Source organism: Monodelphis domestica, chromosome 1, assembly GCF_027887165.1.
Source record: "Monodelphis domestica isolate mMonDom1 chromosome 1, mMonDom1.pri, whole genome shotgun sequence".
NCBI lineage: Eukaryota > Metazoa > Chordata > Mammalia > Didelphimorphia > Didelphidae > Monodelphis > Monodelphis domestica.
Genome location: NC_077227.1, coordinates 444,260,001 through 444,279,020, shown reverse-complemented (window position 1 = coordinate 444,279,020; position 19,020 = coordinate 444,260,001). Strand labels below are relative to the sequence as shown.

The 19,020-nt window shown below is 41.5% G+C and overlaps 1 pseudogene; it reads left to right on the top strand.

Moving 5' to 3' along the window:
• Positions 1-3,788: 3,788 nt before the first annotated feature.
• LOC100616890 (ras-related protein R-Ras2-like) lies at positions 3,789-5,172 on the top strand (annotated as a pseudogene).
• The last annotated feature ends 13,848 nt before the right edge of the window (positions 5,173-19,020 follow it).

Sequence of the window (19,020 nt, the reverse complement as noted above, 5' to 3'; positions counted from 1 at the left end):
ATCTCACCCCTCCCGCCTCTGGTCCTCCCATTGACCGAGGAACCCCTCCCTGAGCCTCCCTTGCCACCCCCTCCCTATAACCCCCAGTTATACCCTCCCCTCCCCCCTGATGGAAACAAGGCAGCAGCCGTGCAGGGGGAAGGCTTGCCCAGCCCCCCTCCAGCTCACCGCACTAGAGGCCAAGTGCCTTCGATGCAGCAGCCACCTCCCATTCTAGCGGAAACCTCCTCCTCTACCACCATCCTACCAGTCCGCACTGTTGGGCCCATGACAGAAGGGGGCCCCCTTGTTTTCCAGTACTGGCCTTTCACTTCTTCTGACTTGTATAATTGGAAACACCAAAACCCCCCCTTCTCTGAGCAGCCCCAAAAGCTAATAGACCTGGTTGAGTCTATTTTTCTCACCCATAGTCCCACCTGGGATGACTGTCAGCATTTGCTCTGCACGCTATTCACTAGTGAGGAGCGTGATCGGATCACCACTGAAGGTAAAAAACTGGTTCTTAGAGACGATGGGAGACCCACCACTGACCCTGCACACCTCGCTGCGGTGTTCCCCACCAAGTGGCCTGACTGGAACTTCGCCACTGATCAAGCTCTTAAGGTCAATGGAATCAGCCCCTGGATCCACCACTCCCACATGAGAGCCGCAGGCCCACCAGAGGCCACCAAAGTCTGGACAGCCACGTCCCATCCTGACACTCCTCTGAAGCTTAAACTTCACCAGACAGCATGACCCTCCCCTTGCCCTCTTTTCTCTCACTTGCCTTCTCTCTGTTCTACAGGCAGAGTTCTCCCACCAGCCATGGAAATGGTCCCTCATCAGCTGGGACACCTCAACAACTATTGCCTCCATCACGACTCCTGATTCTCCAAGCTTCCTCTTTACACCCTGCCAAGCTCTCACTTCCATTAACTGTGACCGTCCAGGCATTAGGTCTTTTGTTCTTTTTGATTATTATGTATGCCCAGCCTCAAACCTGGGTCAATTTTATTGTAACTCTCCCAACCAATTTTATTGTACTTACTGGAGGTGTGAAACCACAGCTACTGCATGGAGGGTCCCGGCCCCTGATTCCTCATTACTCCTAACCTGGTCCCCTCTGGGATGTAGCCCTCATGGTGTGATTCCTTGGACCAGTGGAATGTGCAGTGGCATAGTAGCAACGCCAGGGAACTGCCGATTCCTGAATATAACCATCCTAAATCCCCAAGACCAGGGCTGGCTCCTAGGGAGGACCTGGGGTTTTAGAGTGTATGTATCAGGAACTGACCTGGGGGGGGCTTATCCTGATCAAAAAAGAGCCCCTAGTCCTCCCCTCATACCCAATGGGATCCAATCTCATATTTAACCCCAGTTCGGCCAGGACCCCCAAACCCCCTCTCCTTACAGGGCCTCCCCTCCTTTGGGAGACCAGCAATTCTCCCTCCCCACAAGAGACCACCATCTCGTGGCCCCTGAACTCCATCCCTATCGCCAAAGTTCCTCTTCGCCACCCAGTATGTGGCAACCCCCTTTTTTCCCTACTACAAGCCTCCTTTTCGGCCCTCAACCATTCCTCACCTAACCTCACTGAACACTGCTGGCTTTGCCTAGTCGCATCCCTGCCCTATTATGAGGCCTTTGGCCTGAATGCCTCCTGTGACATCTCACAGGAAGAAAACTAGAGCGAGATGGGACCTGGAAACCTGGGCCATGGCTTAACCCTTTCTGCAGTAATCGGGTGCAGCAACTGTGTAGCGGGAAACTTCAGCCACCCCAACCCCTGCCTTTGCTCAACCACGGAGTAGTCCTCAACTGGGAAATACCTTATCCCATCCGCAGGAGCACACTGGCTATGCTCCCATTCTGGCCTACAGCCCTGTGTCTCCCCTAACTCCCTCACTGCCCGCCTCGAGTTCTGTACCCCCATCACAATAGTACCCCGAGTGACCTACTATGCTGAGCAGAACCTCCTTCAAACATGGGACCACATATCATCTGGGTGATGGAAGAGAGAACCTGTTACTATCGCCATCACCATAGCCACTCGCTTAGCAGCAACATGGACATGGACGGGGGTGGGCATCGCAGCCCTCACCATACAGGCTCAGGGGTACCACCACCTCCGCAAGGCAGTTGATGAGGATATAGCAAGGCTGGAATCCTCTATCAGTTTCCTCAAGAAATCCCATGCCTCCTTAGCCGAGGTTGCCCTTCAAAATTGACGAGGCCTGGACCTCCTCTTCCTTAAGGAAGGAGGCCTCTGTGCAGCCTTGGGGGAAGAATGTTGCTTCTGTGTTAACCATTCGGGGATTATCAGAGACTCCCTGAACAAGCTACGAGAAAGTCTAGAAGCCCGTCGGAAGGAGAGAGAAACTGCAAGCCCCTGGTACGCCCACCTTTTCAATTCTTCTCCCTGGCTCACTACCCTAGTCACGCCCCTTATAGGACCCCTTATAATCTTAACCCTACTATTAACATTTGACCCCTGTATTTTTAACTGTCTTGTTCGGTTCATGAAAGACCGACTGAATGCCATCCAGGTGTTGGCCCTCCGACAGCAGTATCAACCCCTAGCCACCATCAAGCCCCAGGCAGAGGGCTACGAGCTGCCTCAGCGGGCAGGCCTTCCCTCTGCCCCCTAAGAGAAAAAGAATTGGGAAATGAGGAAAGCCTAAGCAGGAAATTTCCTGGCCTTGGAAGTTCAGAACCATAAATATGCCAAGACCCCAGCAGCAGTAAGTACCAGATAAGAACTTAGAAGCCAGGCAGACCCCAGTAACATAAAAATGTCAAGGTTCCAAGAATAGAATGTAACAGATAAGAGCTGAGGGGAGCCATACATGCCAGCAGCGTTTCAACAATGGTATGTAACAGATAAAGGACTGGAAGGGGGGCCATACATACTGGAGAGTATTTAAGGCCTAGCCTTCAGGAGGGAACTCGGAACTCTGTTGGCTGAGTTTCCACTGGTGCACGCCAGTTCAATAAATGACCCTTTTGCTGGATTGCATTGTCTACGGGTCTTCCTTGGTGGTGGGCGAAAACCTGGACCCTAACAGTACCATAGTGTGTCAGTCTCTATGTACAATGTTCTCCTGGTTCTGCTCCTCTCACTCTGCATCACTTCCTGGAGGTCTTTCCAGTTCACATGGAATTCCTCCAATTTATTATTCTACAGGCCATTTTCCTAAGCAAAATCTCTTAATTCACTCATTTGCAATTGGGGGGATGGGGGGAGGGAACACTACATTTCCCTTTGTGAATGAATAAATTAGGCCTGGCCACTGAGGAGGGAGTCTGAGGAGTCCGAACCTCCCCCCCCCCAAGGGCTGGGCCCCCAGGCACTCTTCCTTCCGTGACTCCATGCAGGTGCCCTCCTCATACTGATCCTGGGAGGCAACAGGCCCCTAGCCCTGCCCCTGCCTTGAAGCCCCCATTACAGCTGGCAGCTGCCCCTCCGCCCCACCACCGGCCAGCCATGACCAGTGCTAGGCCGGGCCTCCGTAGGGGTGGGGCCAGCCCAGCTGGGAAGGCTCCAGGCAGGAGAAGTACCAGCGGGTGGTGATGGGAGGAGGCAGCGTTGGCAAGTCTGTGCTTACCATCCAATTCATCCAGTCCTATTTTGTCACAGATTATGATCCAACAATTGAGGATTCATACACCAAACAGTGTGTGAGAGATGATAGAGCAGCTTTGATAATTGTGATTTCCTTGAAGCCAGGGATTGTCTTTTGTCCCCTTTTGTGTCCCCAGGGCACCTGGCACATATTCTGGACACTGCAGGTCAAGAAGAGTTTGGGGCAATGAGAGAATAATATTTGAGGACTGGAGAAGGTTTTTGCTGGTTTTTTCAGTCGCTGATAGAGGAAGCTTTGAAGAAATCTACAAATTTCAAAGACAGATTCTCAGAGTTAAGGACCAAGATGAGTTTCCAGTTATTTTAGTTGGTAATAAAGCAGATCTTGACCATCAAAGACAGGTAAGAAGAAGGACAGCAACTTGCACAACTCAAAGTGACATACATGGACATACAGGAGTCTGCAAAAATTAGAATGAATGTATATCAAGCTTTCCACGAATTTGTCCAAGTTATCAGGAAGTTTCAAGAGCAAGAATGTCCTCCCCTTCCCCACAACCAGCAAGGAAAGAGAAAGACAAGAAAGGCTGCCATTGTGTCATTTTTTAAGAATCCCATGAATCTTAGCTGCCAACTGACAGAAAAAAAATCCCTCCTCTGTCCTTTTCTTCCCTCTGGTTTACATCCTGTTGGGTACTCTCTAGTGTGATATGGAAATCACATTAAAAGACTGATATATATTAATTTAAGGTCGCCAAGGAATTCAGCTATGTAATTCCTAAATGAAAACTCAAATCAGCAGTCAAACCTTTATGGAGTTTTTTTTAATTACTAACAGGAGGAAGAAAGGTATGAGAGAGAGAGAGAGAGAGAGAGAGAGAGAGAGAGAGAGAGAGAGAGAGAGAGGAGAGAAGGGAATAGGGCTTAAATACCCACTCTGCTTAGGCTGGGCCAAAGGCCCAAGGCCTTGGATAGCCGAGGAAAAGAAAAGAGATCAATCCCTATCACTCACATGACCAAAATGGAGAAACAGTCTGAGGGCCTCCACTTTAAGCACCAGACTCCAACTACCTCCTCTCCTTCACACAGGAAGTCCCCAGAACTCCTCAGCTGTCCTCTACCTCACTTCCTGTGTTTCACCTGTGCCAATGGTGGCTCTAGCTTCACCCAGGACCTCCCAGAGGTCTGTTCCCTTTGCACATGTCTGTTGAAGGTCATATTCTCAAATAATTAAATCTTGAGCTTTGCTGCAGCCCTTCCTAAATCCTGTTACCCTGAGTAGGGTGGAGATTGTAGTTTCCAAGACCTGATTCTGTCATTCCAAGTATCTCTATTGTTATTGATCAGGAAATAGCCAGATCCCATCCTCTAAAGAATGGTTTGAACAGGATTAAGTAGTTTTGAAATTCACACTAGCCTTATACAAGCATGTCCTCGAAATGGCCACCATGTTAGCCTTAGTTTAAGAAGCCAGCTAAATCCTGGCCTGGAAGATGATGGAGGTGATGGTGGTGATGATGTTATGGTCATGTCAGGACAGACTTAAAGAAAACACTAAGGCTGCTTCTCTAAGACCATCCAGTTACTTTTTTTTAAAAGCTAGATATCTATATGTGCACACATGTGCCCATGTGCGCACACACACACACACACACACACACACACACACACAGTTCTTTAAGGGCTTACACTCATAATGGGGATGAATCAGCCTTGAATCCCCAGTTATTTTCCAAGCTAAAATAATTGTATGCAAAATGATTAATTTTTAACTTCTGAGATCATATTACCTACTGTCATCCTAAATCAAAATCTAGGGAATTTTTGTTGTGGGTTTTTGTTTGTTTGAGGGAGAAAATGTGAAATAGCTTTTTTTGCCCAAGAGAATAAAACTTAATTTGAACTTCAGTTAGCCTTAAACCCACTGAAATAAGTTAACAAAAAAGAGGGTTTTTTGAACCTCATGGATCACTGTACCTTCTAGTTTCCAGTGGCAAGAAACACCTGACCATCTACTGTATTTTTTTCTATGTGTCCAGAACTGCTATAAGGGCTCTTACTAATCCTGCCATTGTTGCAGTATGGCTAATGATGGTGGTATTCTCTGTGGCCAAATACCTGGGCTCTTTCTGGACACAAACATTTCAGTTTCTTAGGCATCTTTCTCAGCCATTTGGGGGGAGGGGGGGAACAGGGCAAACAATCATTTGTGTCTATCTTCCTTTTTGGATATTTCTGGATAAGGGATTCAAGAAAACAAATTGTAGTTGTTTTTGTTTGATGTAATATAAAAAAAGTGGAATTGATCTTTCCAGAATCAGAGATGATTAATGTTTTTGCTATTTACTTTTATACATTATTTTCTTATTGAACTAGTTAACAAGTATTTTTATATGTTTGTAAGCCAATATGCTTTCACAGCATAACTTGTGTATATGTAAAGACCAGTATTTAATTCTCACAGTTCACTTCTAACTGACACACAAAAAAGCAAATGTGGAAGCTGCAGAAACTGTGGTAAAATTTCCTCTTTAATTTTCTGGGCTTTTGCAAGGTCCACTTTTGGCTAGTCACATCCCTGCCCAAGATACTGTCACAGGTACAACTCCCAGCATGTGGATCTCAAAATCACTTTTAGTAGCCCTTACTGGAGACTGACTATTTACATGAAGTATTAAACTATATGACTCTTAACTGAAAATTAAAAGAGAGAGAGAGAATGAATAAATTAGATGCCGATATGCCGATTCCAATCCACCCCCCACCCCTGGCCAAATATACCCTGCAAAGAGGACACTTTTTTGTCTCTTTGAAGTCCTGATACACCATGCCAGGAGTTCTTAGCTGTTCACTGAAGAGTCATTGATTTTCTTTTCTTTTCTTTTAAACCCTTACCTTCTGTCCTAGTATCAATTCTATGACAGAAGACTGGCAAGGGCTAGGCAATCAGGATTAAGTGACTTGCACAGGGTCATATGACTAGGAAGTATCTGAGGCCAAACTTGAACCCAGTTTTTCCCAATTCCAGACCTGGTGCTCTATCCACTGTGCTACCTATTCATTCGTAGTCACTGAGTTCCATAGTTCAACTTTTGCATTAAGTACTATCAGATTCCCATGGCAGGAGAAAATAAGAAAACTAAGCCCTCATAAGTCCAATAGGATTCTGCCAGTTCAAGCACCTTGTCCATAGAATTTGTGGGCCCCACAACGTCCCAATGGATTATGGAATATGTGGTTGATGAGAACACAAGATCATAGACTTAGAACTAGAAGAAAGTTGAGGTTACCTAGTCTAAATCTCTTCACTTTACAAATGAGGAAATTGAGACTTAGAAAGATCAGTTCATAACAGTTCACACAAGTAGGAAGTGACAAAGGCACATCTGAACTCAAGTCCTCTGACTCCAAAGCCAGTGTTCTTGCCATTATACCACTCTGTCTTATCATGTAAGGAAAGATCCCAATTGATATGAATAAAGGCTACTGAAAATATTAGATCAGCTAGAAGTCATTGGTTTAAAGCAGTCAAGTGACAAATACCACTTCTGAAAAGGCAATGCCAAATAGTCACCTAAAGTCTCAGCAGATAGAACTGACCCCAAAAGTTTGAAATATTTATCACCTGACTATGTCTGAAGGATTTTCAAGAGCTAAGGACTTTTCTAGATTTTGTGGTTACTATCAGAAAAATGTGAAGAAATGTGCCTTTTTTGGGAAGCCTCTCAATCTCAGGATCATATATTTAGTTCTGGAAGGGATTGTAAAGTACCCAAAGAGTATGCAGCATGAGTCAACTCTGAGTTGAGTGCATTACTGATCAGGAAAGAATAATATGGATGTGAAAATCCTAACCACTAAGCTCCTCATTTATAAAGCTATGGTGATAACCATATTGAAGATGATAAAAATGGGGCTGAAAGTCTGGAACTTTCACTGTAGAGAGAGCCTTCAGTGAATTTAAATTTTGTATCATTGAATCAATCCTCCTTTCTCCATGTATCACTAGATAACTGGCAGTGGGAACAAATGCTTACTAAATTTTTGTGAAAATAAAACATCAAAAAATAGTTAGGAACCTCTGGATCCCATGATTCCTTCTTTAGAAGGCACCCTAGTGTTAAGAAAATAATAGAAGTTGGAGCTGTACAATTGAATTCTATAATCATAGCTGATTCAATATAAAGAACAACCAAAAAAAAAGTTGTTGGAGCTACCCAAGCCATATTGCTTCATGAGTATGAAAGTATTACATTATGATTTTGGACATTCTGAGCCAAGAGAGAATTATGGAGAATTCTGTTGAATTAAGGTGACTTCAGATGTGGCTAGGACTTTTAAGACTTGTACTCGTGAAGTTCACAGGAAAAATGAAACAGATTCCCATTACTTATTAGGGAAGTATATGTACCAGAAATTCTGGAACTTTTGTGCGTATGTTAAGATTAAAGTTCTCTGAAGACTGAATCTTAATTTATAATTATTTCTTAATAAATAATGGGACAGAGAAAAAAAAAGGCATCACCCACATGTGACTGACTATTCCCTTTGCAAGCCTCTTTTTCAAATTGGCTGCTCTAGCTTCTCAGCCAGACCTCAAGCATGCTGGGGCACTCTCCTGGACAGCCCTGAGCCCAGCTATGTATGTTGAGGCAACATTAGACAATGCTCACCTGTGCAGGCACATTCCTAGCCACCTCCCCCCTACCCCAGCCAGCTGCCTGGCCACACTATGGGTACATCAGTCTTCTGCTAGATGCCTCTTCTCTGTGGTTCCTAAGCAAAATAGTCCCATTTATGCTGCTTGTAATGTAACTTTTCTGAGTCCCCCCAATTAGAAGGCTCTGAGCTCACTCTGGGCAAGAGGTAGGTCTTCTAAATGCCAAGGAATCAAGAGGCCTCCAGTGTCCCCAGGTATGTCTGCTCTTCTCCCTTACTATCTTGATTCAATCAGAAGGTGGGGTGTTATAGCTTAATCCAGTCAGGATCAATTCAATCAAACTTAATGTCAAAACTCTTCCCTTAAAACCCAAGACTGATCTTAGGGTACCAAGAAAAAGAAAAGAGGTACAGGCTAGTCTTAAACCTTCACACATGGGTCTTTTATCTCTGGAAGGAGATAGAAAGAAGATAAGCAATATCCTAGTGATAACAGACTATTTCACCCAGTATGAAAGGCAAGGGAGATATTAGCTTATGCAGGAATCAAGAAATTTAAAACTACTTTGTGTGAAGATGGGATTAACTCTCCCCTGCCCAATTTTAGATTTAATCACCAGAAGTGTATATCCCCCCACTTTTCCTTAAGTGCGGGGAGGTCTGCAACCCACGTGCTAAACTAGGTAACAACTCAGAAGTGACTGACTACCCCCTGGACAATCCTAAGAAAATTCTAAAACTGCAATTGGTCCACATAAAGTGGAAGGAAGGCACAGGAAGTGATGCAAAGAAGGGTCTTTAAAAGTAGTTACAATTTCCTGTGACCAAGACTTTCTCCTTCAAACTTGACCTTAAAGGAACTCCACCTCAGGACCTCAGACTGCTCTTAGATCTTCCTTTAGGGCTATCATGTGGTGAGTGAAATGGCTGACTCCATTCCTAGTTCTTGGAGGGACTAGTGTCCAGAGAGGCCCCCTCCCCCATCTTGGAGAAGAGGCTGTGTAGCTGGAGCCCTTGCTTAATTTACCCCTAAGTCCTCTGGCTGGGGCTTCTGGAGTCCTGCCAGAGTAAGGCCAGGGCCCAAAGCAAATAGTCTAGTTCGTTAAGCTAGATTTCTTACTCTGCCCTCTTTCTTATTTCTCTACTTTTACTCTTTCCCTCTATTTTATAAATAAACTGCTGTAAGTCATTTTGACTTGAGATATTAACTTCGGTGACTGCATTTCTCTTACATTTAGTCAAACCTTTTTTTTTAACCCTTACATTTGCCATCATCAAGGAAATTCATATCTATAGTATTTTTAAACCCTTATTTTACCACTAATAAGGATGAAATAAAAATAATTATTAGGAATTATTTTGTCCTAATTATGTGTCAAAAATTTCAATAATTTAAGTGAAATGGATGTATACTTAACAAAAATATAAATTACTTAGACTAAGAGAGAAGGAAACAGAATATTTAGATAAACCTATTTTATAAAAAGATATTGAATAGGCTATTAAAGAACTTTCTAAGAAAAAAGCATCAAAACCAGATGGATTTACAAGTGAATTTTACCAGATATTTAAAGATCATTTAAGTCCAATATTAAATAAATTATTTAGAACAAATGGTAAAGAAGAGGTCCTATTAAACCCCTTTTAGGAAACAAATATGATGCCAAAAACTAAATTAAGAAAAGCAAAAACAGAGAAAGATATAGGCCAATTTATTAATAACTTATAGATAAAAATTCTAAATAAAATATTATCCAGGAGCCTACAACAATATATAATAAAATGGGGGCAGCTGGGTAGCTCAGTTGATTGAGAACCAGGCCTAGAGACAGGAGGTCCTAGGTTTAAATCTGGCCTCAGACACTTCCCAGCTGTGTGACCCTGGGCAAGTCACTTGACCCCCATTGCCTATCCCTTACCATTCTTCTGCCTTGGAGCCAATACCCAGTATTGGCTCTAAGAAGGAAGTTAAGGATTAAAAACAAAAAACAAAAACAATATGTAACAAAGATATACATATTATAACAAATAAGATTTATACCAGGTATTCAGGGATAGTTTACTATAAGGAAAACTATTAATGTACCTTTTTTGTTGATATAATCAGTTAACAAAAAACAGATGATTAATCAATAGAGTCAGAAAAATCTTTTGACAAAATCCAAAACTTATGCCCATTAAAAATACTTGAAAGCATAGCTATAAATAGATTTCCCTTATATTAATAAGAAATATAGGGGCAAATAATTGAGAGCCAAGCCCAGAGATGGGAGGTCCTGGGTTCAAAAATGACCTCAGACATTTCCTAGCTATGTGACCCCATTGCCTAGGCCTTACCTCTCTTATGTCTTAGAACCAATAGAATGTTGCTTCTAAAAAGGAAGGTAAGGGTTTGTTTTTTTTTAAAAGAAGTATATATTTACAACTGTAATTAGAAATTTTCTCCCCATACCTCTCTTTCCCAGCTTCCCATTTCGTTCTCACATTATGTGCTTACACTTTCAAGATAGTTGTGGGTGTAGCTCCTCCCTCTCTTCTTTAGAACTCAGTTGTGGAGGCTTGGGGGAGAGCTTGGCAGGAAAGTTTACTGACATAGTCATACTTAAACTCTGTACTTCTATTTTTATTTCTTCTACTTCAAATGATTACTAATAAATCTTATAAAATATAATACTTGGAGTTATTGGATATTAATTTAAATCTTACATTTTGGGCAACCAGAAGTCTGGAGTTTAGGACCCTTGCTTCTCTCTAAGTTGGTAGAGCAATTTTTTTAATAAACAAAAAGACAGATTAGTTTTAAAAGCCTCTGCCACTCTCGCTGTTCCTCCTCCCCCTGCCATTACTGCTGCTGCTTCTGTCTCCCATGTTTGACTAGACACTTGTCCTTGCCAAGCCTGCCACCCACCTGCTGCTCCTCTTGAGCACACTGACTGAGGATCCTTTCGAGCTGTTTTCCTGTGAGGAGGGTGAGGTATAAATTCCTCTTTTCCATTACATTGCTAACAGCTGAGTACTTGCTGCTGTCTAGGAAACTCTGGTGTTTCTCTTAGGCAACAATTAGCCTCCTAAAGGCTTTTAACTGAGGGGACACTTCTACTGTCTTAACTCCCTGCCAACATAGCTGGAGAGAGCAATCAAGGGGAGCAGCAGTTCCCTGCCCATGTGGCAGTGGAAGCAAGTGGTTCCCTGGTATTTTTGCCCCTGGTCAGGGAGGGGAAGGAAGAATATTCTTCCAAACATCTTAGCTAACTCATGAGGTTTGTTTGTTTTTTACCTTCAAGACAATGTGTTTAGTTTTGCCTGAAATAGAAAACTCTTCTCTTTTCTTGTTGCCCCTCCTAAATTTAGTCTTGGGTTAAGGTTTTTCACCCTGCTCTCCATTCAAAGACTGATTTGGGCATGGCTTCATCTACTAGCCTTTTGAGGCTTTTAATCCTAGCCAGTGCTTGCAAAGGTAGCGCCACCAATGGACAGGAAGTAGAATTGCAAGAATGGCTCACTATGAAAGAGTAGTACATTACCACAGTTTTGAGATGTCTTTTCTTACAACTGTTCCTGGGAATACTTGTACTGATTGGATTCTTTGAAATTTATCCATTCCTCCCCAAGAAAAAAAAAAACAACTGAAATATATCTTGAGTAATCTCAAGATGCAGAAGGGAGATTTTACCCAGTCTCTGCAACACATCCAATATGGAGTGCATCCACACTATGCTCAGGGCAGAAATCCCCCTCAGTATGGGGAACCCCAGAAGTGTGACCAAAGGAATCTAGATGGATGATGATACTTGAGAGGGGAAGGAACCTTAAAGAGTCTGGAGGTAAATTTTAAGCCTTTTCAGACTCCATCATTTTACTGATGTTAACTGTTTCAGTTTGTTCCCCTCCAAATAATGAAGAAGTTTCTATAACTCAGTTATTGGAATTGGAAAAAAGGACTCTTGAATTGATTGCTCACATGTAAAACCTTCTATTAACACTGAGTGCCTGTATCCTGTCATACTTTTTGTATTTGCTGATTGTTTGCTTTAAAATTCAATTTTGTTTTCTAAGTTCACATATTAATATAATATATATTCTGTTACACTATGTCATTTTTAGCTATTGTATTTTGGCCATTAGTTATATGTTCTGTTACATTGTCTTTATTTGTACTCTTTCCCTATAACTGAACTAGAGAAAATACCAATTTAAAAGCCCATAAACAACTTGGACAAACCCTTTCCATGGCAAAACCATAGGTCCTTATGGATGCTGAGTTTGTCACCAAATCCATTGAGGTCACATGTTGTCTTATCAACCTTTTGCTCCTCTTTACCTTTGTTACTTGTCACATAGATGATGATAGACTCCATAAAACTAGTTACAACCTGTATCAGTAACCCTTGATTTTAAGAGGTCTTCAGAAGTGATTTTCACCACTACCTCTGTCTGATCATTTACCTACCTTTGAGTTGTTTGTAACAAGAGGTAAAAGTGAAGTGCAACAGCACTATTATATTCCCTACCTCCACATTTATAAAAATGTAATGGATGAGACATCAGAAGTGATTTTCACTATTGTATTCTTCACCTCCACATTGCAATGAATGGAACATATAAGTACATGTTTTTTATGACTGTTACAGTCTCATACCAGAGGAAGGAGGGTTTCTCAAGGGGCTTGGTTATCCCGTGATGGGTTATAATCTTATCTGGGAGGTGGGAAAGATTTCTCAGGGGGCTTGGTAACCTCTGAATGGCTCCTGGAAGGAGAATTTTCCCATGGAGCTTGGTGGCTCCTGGATGGCATTTATATTTGTAACTCTTCAGCTCACTCTACTCTTCCACCAGAATGATCTATATTCTTGGTGACATTTCAGACCCAAAAGGTTTTTATCAGCAGTACAGAGGCTTTTTTTTCTGGTTTCTCCTGACACATTTTGGAATGATGGCAGTAATAGATTTTGTTAGAAATATCTTTCCAAAGTGGACAGATTGTCTAGATCTGGAGAACTTGCTATAAGTGTCTATGAGGTTTTTAAAATGTCACACAGCAAGTGGCTATAGAGACTCATATAAATCCTAATGATAGTGGGTTTGTTTGCCATTGTTATTAAATGGGCACTTGTGATTTGGGGGGATTTTGGTACTTCTTTGGATAACATTAGCTCCTATACTACTGTTTTAAAAAGCTGTTAGTTGGTGAAAATCATGTGTACTCACATTGTGGATCATGGCCAAGTTAAAAAGGAAATGGTTCTCATTTTGGGGTGAGAAACCTTTGTATTGTGCCTTTACTTGACTGACACCTTTTCATGGAATATGGAATATATATATATATATATATGTATCCTTTGTAAGAGTTTAAATTTAGATTTTATGCTTAATATGAGAATTCTAAAGTAATATTGTGGTCACCAATTTTAAATTATTACAGCTTAAGTCAAAATAACTTTTAGCAGCTTTATTTACAAAGAGGTAGAAAGAGTGAAAGTGGAAAAACTATAGATAAAGGTAGGTTCTAATAAGCCTACCAGCCCTTCTCCTGAGAAACCAGGCTCAGCCCAGGCAGGGCCTCTCCAAGACTCTGTCTCCACATGGATTTCTTGGTAATCCTCAGTCAGAAGTCCTGGTGATGTCTTCAGCCAGGGTTCCACCAACACAGCTTCCTCCAAAGCCAAGGCAGGAATCTCAGTCACTCACCTAGCAAGCTGAAGCAGGATCCAGGGAAAAGGAGGCCTTCAAGCCAGGAAAGGAATCTCCAGAACCAATCTCTCCAGAAGCCAGGAAAAGAATGCCTCTAGATCATGCTGGTCTCTTCTTTTTATCCTCCTATTTTCCATGTCACTTCCTGTCACTTTCTGTCATTCCCCCTTCTTCACAGAAACCAATGGCAGTCTTTCAATTTGCTCAGCACTGCTCAAGGAAGGGTACAGTGGCCTTTGGAGTTGTTACTCACTCTAGTAAGTTACTTGTGAACTCTCATACTTAATGGTAAGTAGGGGTACTTTAAGTTCTCGATTTAATTAGCTAAAAATAGACAAGGGAAGAGTTAATTCTATCTTCACACCTCATATGTATAATAGAGTATATGAGCTTTCTTCTTTCTCTCATTTTTTGTACTTAAAGCACCAGTATTACCAGTGTTAATGTTGTTGTTTTTTTTTTCCCCACAAGGATAAGTTTAAAATGTCCATTAGCCCTAATGTCAATGCATACCCAAAAGCTTTAGACTATGGAAACCTGCCACTTATTGTTAAATATTATGGGACTTTGATTAATGATTATGTCTGATTCCAGGAGAAGGGATCACAAAAGAGCCACTACACAGTGCTGAGGAGCACAAAGTTGACCTGCACAGTACTTAGGAGCACAAGGTCAAGAGACCAACCAATCTTTATTTGGGGGTTTGAGGAAGCAACTGTTTAACACCTTCAGATGTAGAATTCCCTTGTGCCAGATCCAGACTTCTACTAAGTACCTCAGTTTGGGTGCCATATTTGTCCCCCATTCCTGACAGCAAAGGTAAAATCAAACCAGGGAATGATATTTCCCTTCTGCTTCAAAATCTAGCCCCTTTTCTCTCTTTTTCATATTATGGCAATTTTCTGTAGTCCTGGCTGCCAAAGGGTAAGTGTTACATTGTTATAATTGTCCTACAGGCTTGCAGGACATATATCACTTTAACTGGGCCCTGATTCTAGGAGCTGTGATGGGCTTATTCTTCTTTACTTAAAATTTTTACACATGACACTTTGATATTTTATGTTTCATCAAGAAGTTACTTTTCTCTTTTATTTTGTTGTTGTTGTTTTTTTTAATTTGGGTTTCTTTTGACAATTGAATCATAAACCTCATAACTTAGCCATGTATCCCAGGGTGATCCATATGTTGGTCAACACCCTCCTTGGGGGGGATTGTATTATTGTCATAAAGTTCTAGATTTATAAAATTTTTTCTTGTTTGAGAGTAATTTTAGGATAAGAAACTTGCTACTTCTTAGAATAAAGAAAGTGAACTGTTTGGAGAAGGTGCCACAAAGATGCCTGCAGAAACCACACATTGCATCAAAAGATCCAGAATGAACTTTGGGATGTTGAAGTGAATTGAATGGGATGTAGTGAATTGAACTGTGGGGGGTTAAACATATTTATTTTGAATGTAAACTTTTATGCCAAAGGGGATTACCCCCAATTGACTTTTTGTCAATGTACCTAGAAATCATTGGTTTTGTTCTTTTTCTCTTTTATTTCCCTCTTAGCCCCAAATTATTGTAATTTCCCCTTAGAAAGTGAAATATTGTATGTACCCCTAGTTAAAGATCTTTAGAGATATAAGGCATTTATGTGTAATGATTCATTGGAGAAACTAGGCATGTAAATCTGGGAGATTTCTACATGCTTGTTTCCCAATAGAATCACAGGAGGGGGTTGTGTAATTAGAATTTTCTCCCCAGAACCCTCTTTCCCAGTTTCCTATTCTCATTCTCACATTATGTGCTTATACTTTCAAGGTAAGTTAGAAACCTTCCCTATAAGATCAGGAGTAAAACAAAGAACTATCTGAACATAATTATAAAACATTTTTATAGAAAGTCAGATTTAAATAATTGGAAAAATATTCATTGTTCGTGGATAGGTAGAATGTATATAATTAAAATGACAATCCCACCTAAACTAATTTATTTATTCAATGCTATCCCAACTAGATTACCAAATAATTCTTTTATTGAACTAGAAAAATAATTTTAAAATTATTTTTTGGAAAAACAAAATGTCAAGAATATCAAAGAAAATAATGAAGAAATGTTAAGGAAGGAAGTCTTGCAGTATTAGGTTTCAAATTATATTATAAAACAGTAATTATCAAAACTATCTGATCCTGAAATAAAAAAGTAGATGAGTGGAACAGAACAGAAATGTAACAGTCATAAAAGAGTATAATAACCTTGTGATTGACAAATGTCAAGTTCTAAGTTTTTGGAATAAGAATTCACTATATGGCAAAAATTGTTGGGAAAACTGGAAAGTTTGGCAGAAACTAGATATAGACCAATATCATACAACATTTAGCAAGATAAGATCAAAATGGATATGTGATCTAAGTATAAAGGGAGATTTTTAAAACAAATTAGAAGAATAGGGAACATATCTAGTAGACTTGTGGATAGGAGAAGAATTTACAAAAAAAAAAAACAAGAGAAAGAAAGCATTGTGAAATATAAATTGAATAATTCTAAATACATTAAATTTAAAAGGTGTTGCACAAATAAAACTAATGTAGCTAAGAAAAGAAGGAAAGCAATAAGTTGGGGGAAATTTATGGATAGTATACTAGAAGGATTAGAAGAGAAGAACAGGGGGAGTGGAAGGAGAGAGGGAAATGGAGAAAGAGAGTGAAGAGATTCTTCTTCCTCTCTCTTTTCTGGGAGAGAGGTAGCCAAGTCTTGTCCCCCTGACAAAAGGAATATGTCTCCTCAGAGAATAGTTCTGGGAGATGGAGGACAAGAACTAGAGAGATTAGCTTTGGTAAGATAGGCCACTGCCTCCCCTTTGGTCCCTGCTATTGTTGAGAGGCAAGATGGATTCTTCTGCCTCTGGTCTCCTTAGAGACACCCACTATCTCTTTCCTGCAGAAACCTGGAGTCACCCCACTACCAAGGAGAGATGTTATTCCTTGGGTTAGGAATTTGGATCACTGGGATCCTGAGTTAACCTTCCCCTTTTTGGGGAGAGATGTGATTCTCCCCAAATCTTCTTCCCCCTTTCCTAGTATTAAAAATCAGCCAGACCTAATTCTAAAGTAGTAAACAATTTATTTGGGTTCCCACAAGGAAGGAGAGGTAGAGGTTTCAGGCAAGGAAAGTGGAGGGAGCAGGAAACCCTAACACTTGTCCCCTCTGGTAGACTGACCCCCCCCCCAAGTTCTCAGGGTTCACTCAGCCTTGTACCTTCTCCCAGACAGCTGCTGGTTGATCCCTATTCCTCAGCTAACTAGCTCTTAATTCAGGAGTCCAGGAACAGGTCAGGGAGAAATGTAGAAGGAGATCTTGACAGCAGATTTCTCTGTAGACAGCTTCCTTTCTAAGCCCCTGTCTACAGTATTCACAGATGACTTTGTGCTGTTGTTGAAAACAAGGAAAAGGTGTCCAGAAGTTCGTAGGGAAAGCTTTTGATATCCAGAGAGATCTGGCTTTTTCCCAGCTTGGGAGGTTTGCCTCCTTCCTTCTGCTCTCAGCTGAAGAAGTAGGGAACATGTGACAGTTGGAGCACTCCCATCCCCCTTCTGTTCTCTGACTGGAATTCTTGGGTTTTTTTTTCTTCTTTGCACCTCCCCCACACTTTGGATTAATTCCTCCCTTACAAAAAGTTCTCAGATAAACATCTCATATCTAAAACATAGAAAGAATTTTGTCTTTATATATAAGAATGAGCCATTCCCCAGTTGATAAATGGTCAAAATATATGGACAGTTTCTGGACAAAGAAATCAAAGCTACATATTAATATATGAAAAATTCTCTAAATCTTTATTCATTAGAGAAATGCAAATTAAAACAACTCTGAGATATTATCTCTTAACAATCAGATTGGCTAAAATGATACAGGTGTGTCATGGAGGGGGTGTGAAAAAATATGGACCCTAATAAGTTGATGGAACTGTGAAATGATCCAACCATTTTAGTGAGCAATCTGGAATTATATTCAAAGAGTTACAAAACTATGTGTATCTTTTGATCCAACAATACCACTATTAGATTTATTTCCTAAGATGACCAAAGAAAAAGGAAAAGAAACTATATATTTAAAAATATTTATAGCAACCCTTTTATGGGATGGTAAAAAACTGGAAACTAAAGGGATATCCATCAATTAGGGAATTGCTGTACAAGTTGTAGTATATGGTTATAATGGAATACTACTATGCCACAAGAAATGACAAAAATGCTTTAAAGACTTGACATGGGCATTGTACCCCAGAAACTCAGGCAAACTATTATCAGGGAAACTCACTCCCTCCCTTGCATCTGAACCTAGAAACACTCAATGACCCCCCTAGGATCCTGAGATATTTATCCTCTCTGATAGTCCTCTAGATTTAAGATGGACAAAGAGATGAATCTTTATGCCTCCAGGCAGACCCCAGTCAAATGACCACCCCACTCCACCAAATGCCTGAGGGCTTACCACTCTAAGTCATGTCCACACCATGACATAGCATCTGTTGTAAAGAGTATAAAATCTTCCAGGTAATCGTGGCTGCAATTTAGACGCCACACGCTTCCTCTCCCCGGCACCGAAAGAAATAGACTACATCAAAGGAGCATAAAAATCACCTTTGGAGGAACAGAAGGACTCCCCAGTGCTCCCCAGTATACCACAGAAGTGAAGGTACATGGGGTTTGAACATTTCCACACTATAATAAGAAGGAGGCAAAGCTTGCACAAAAACGTGAACTGAGCCAACCTTCCCCCCCCCCCACCTCCTCCACCAAACCAGAGTGAGTTACCGGAGCACTCACTGGGACAGTGAGTGAATGGGGAACGTCTCTGTCTGGGGGGGGGGGGCACTCCAGGGTCCTTGGGATCTGGGGACTGCCAGGAAAAAACATCTCAGGGCGGTTTCATGGGAGAATCCTACGTAATCGGGGCGGTTGCACTGAGCATCTGGGTGGAGCTAAACACCAGGAGTGGACCACGTGCTGATTATCTAGGTGGAGCTGAACACCTGGGCAGTTTGGCTGTGATCAGGGGCCCTGCACTCTAAGAAACCTCGGAGGCTGGGAAGAACTAGTCTGAGGCAACCTAAATTCAC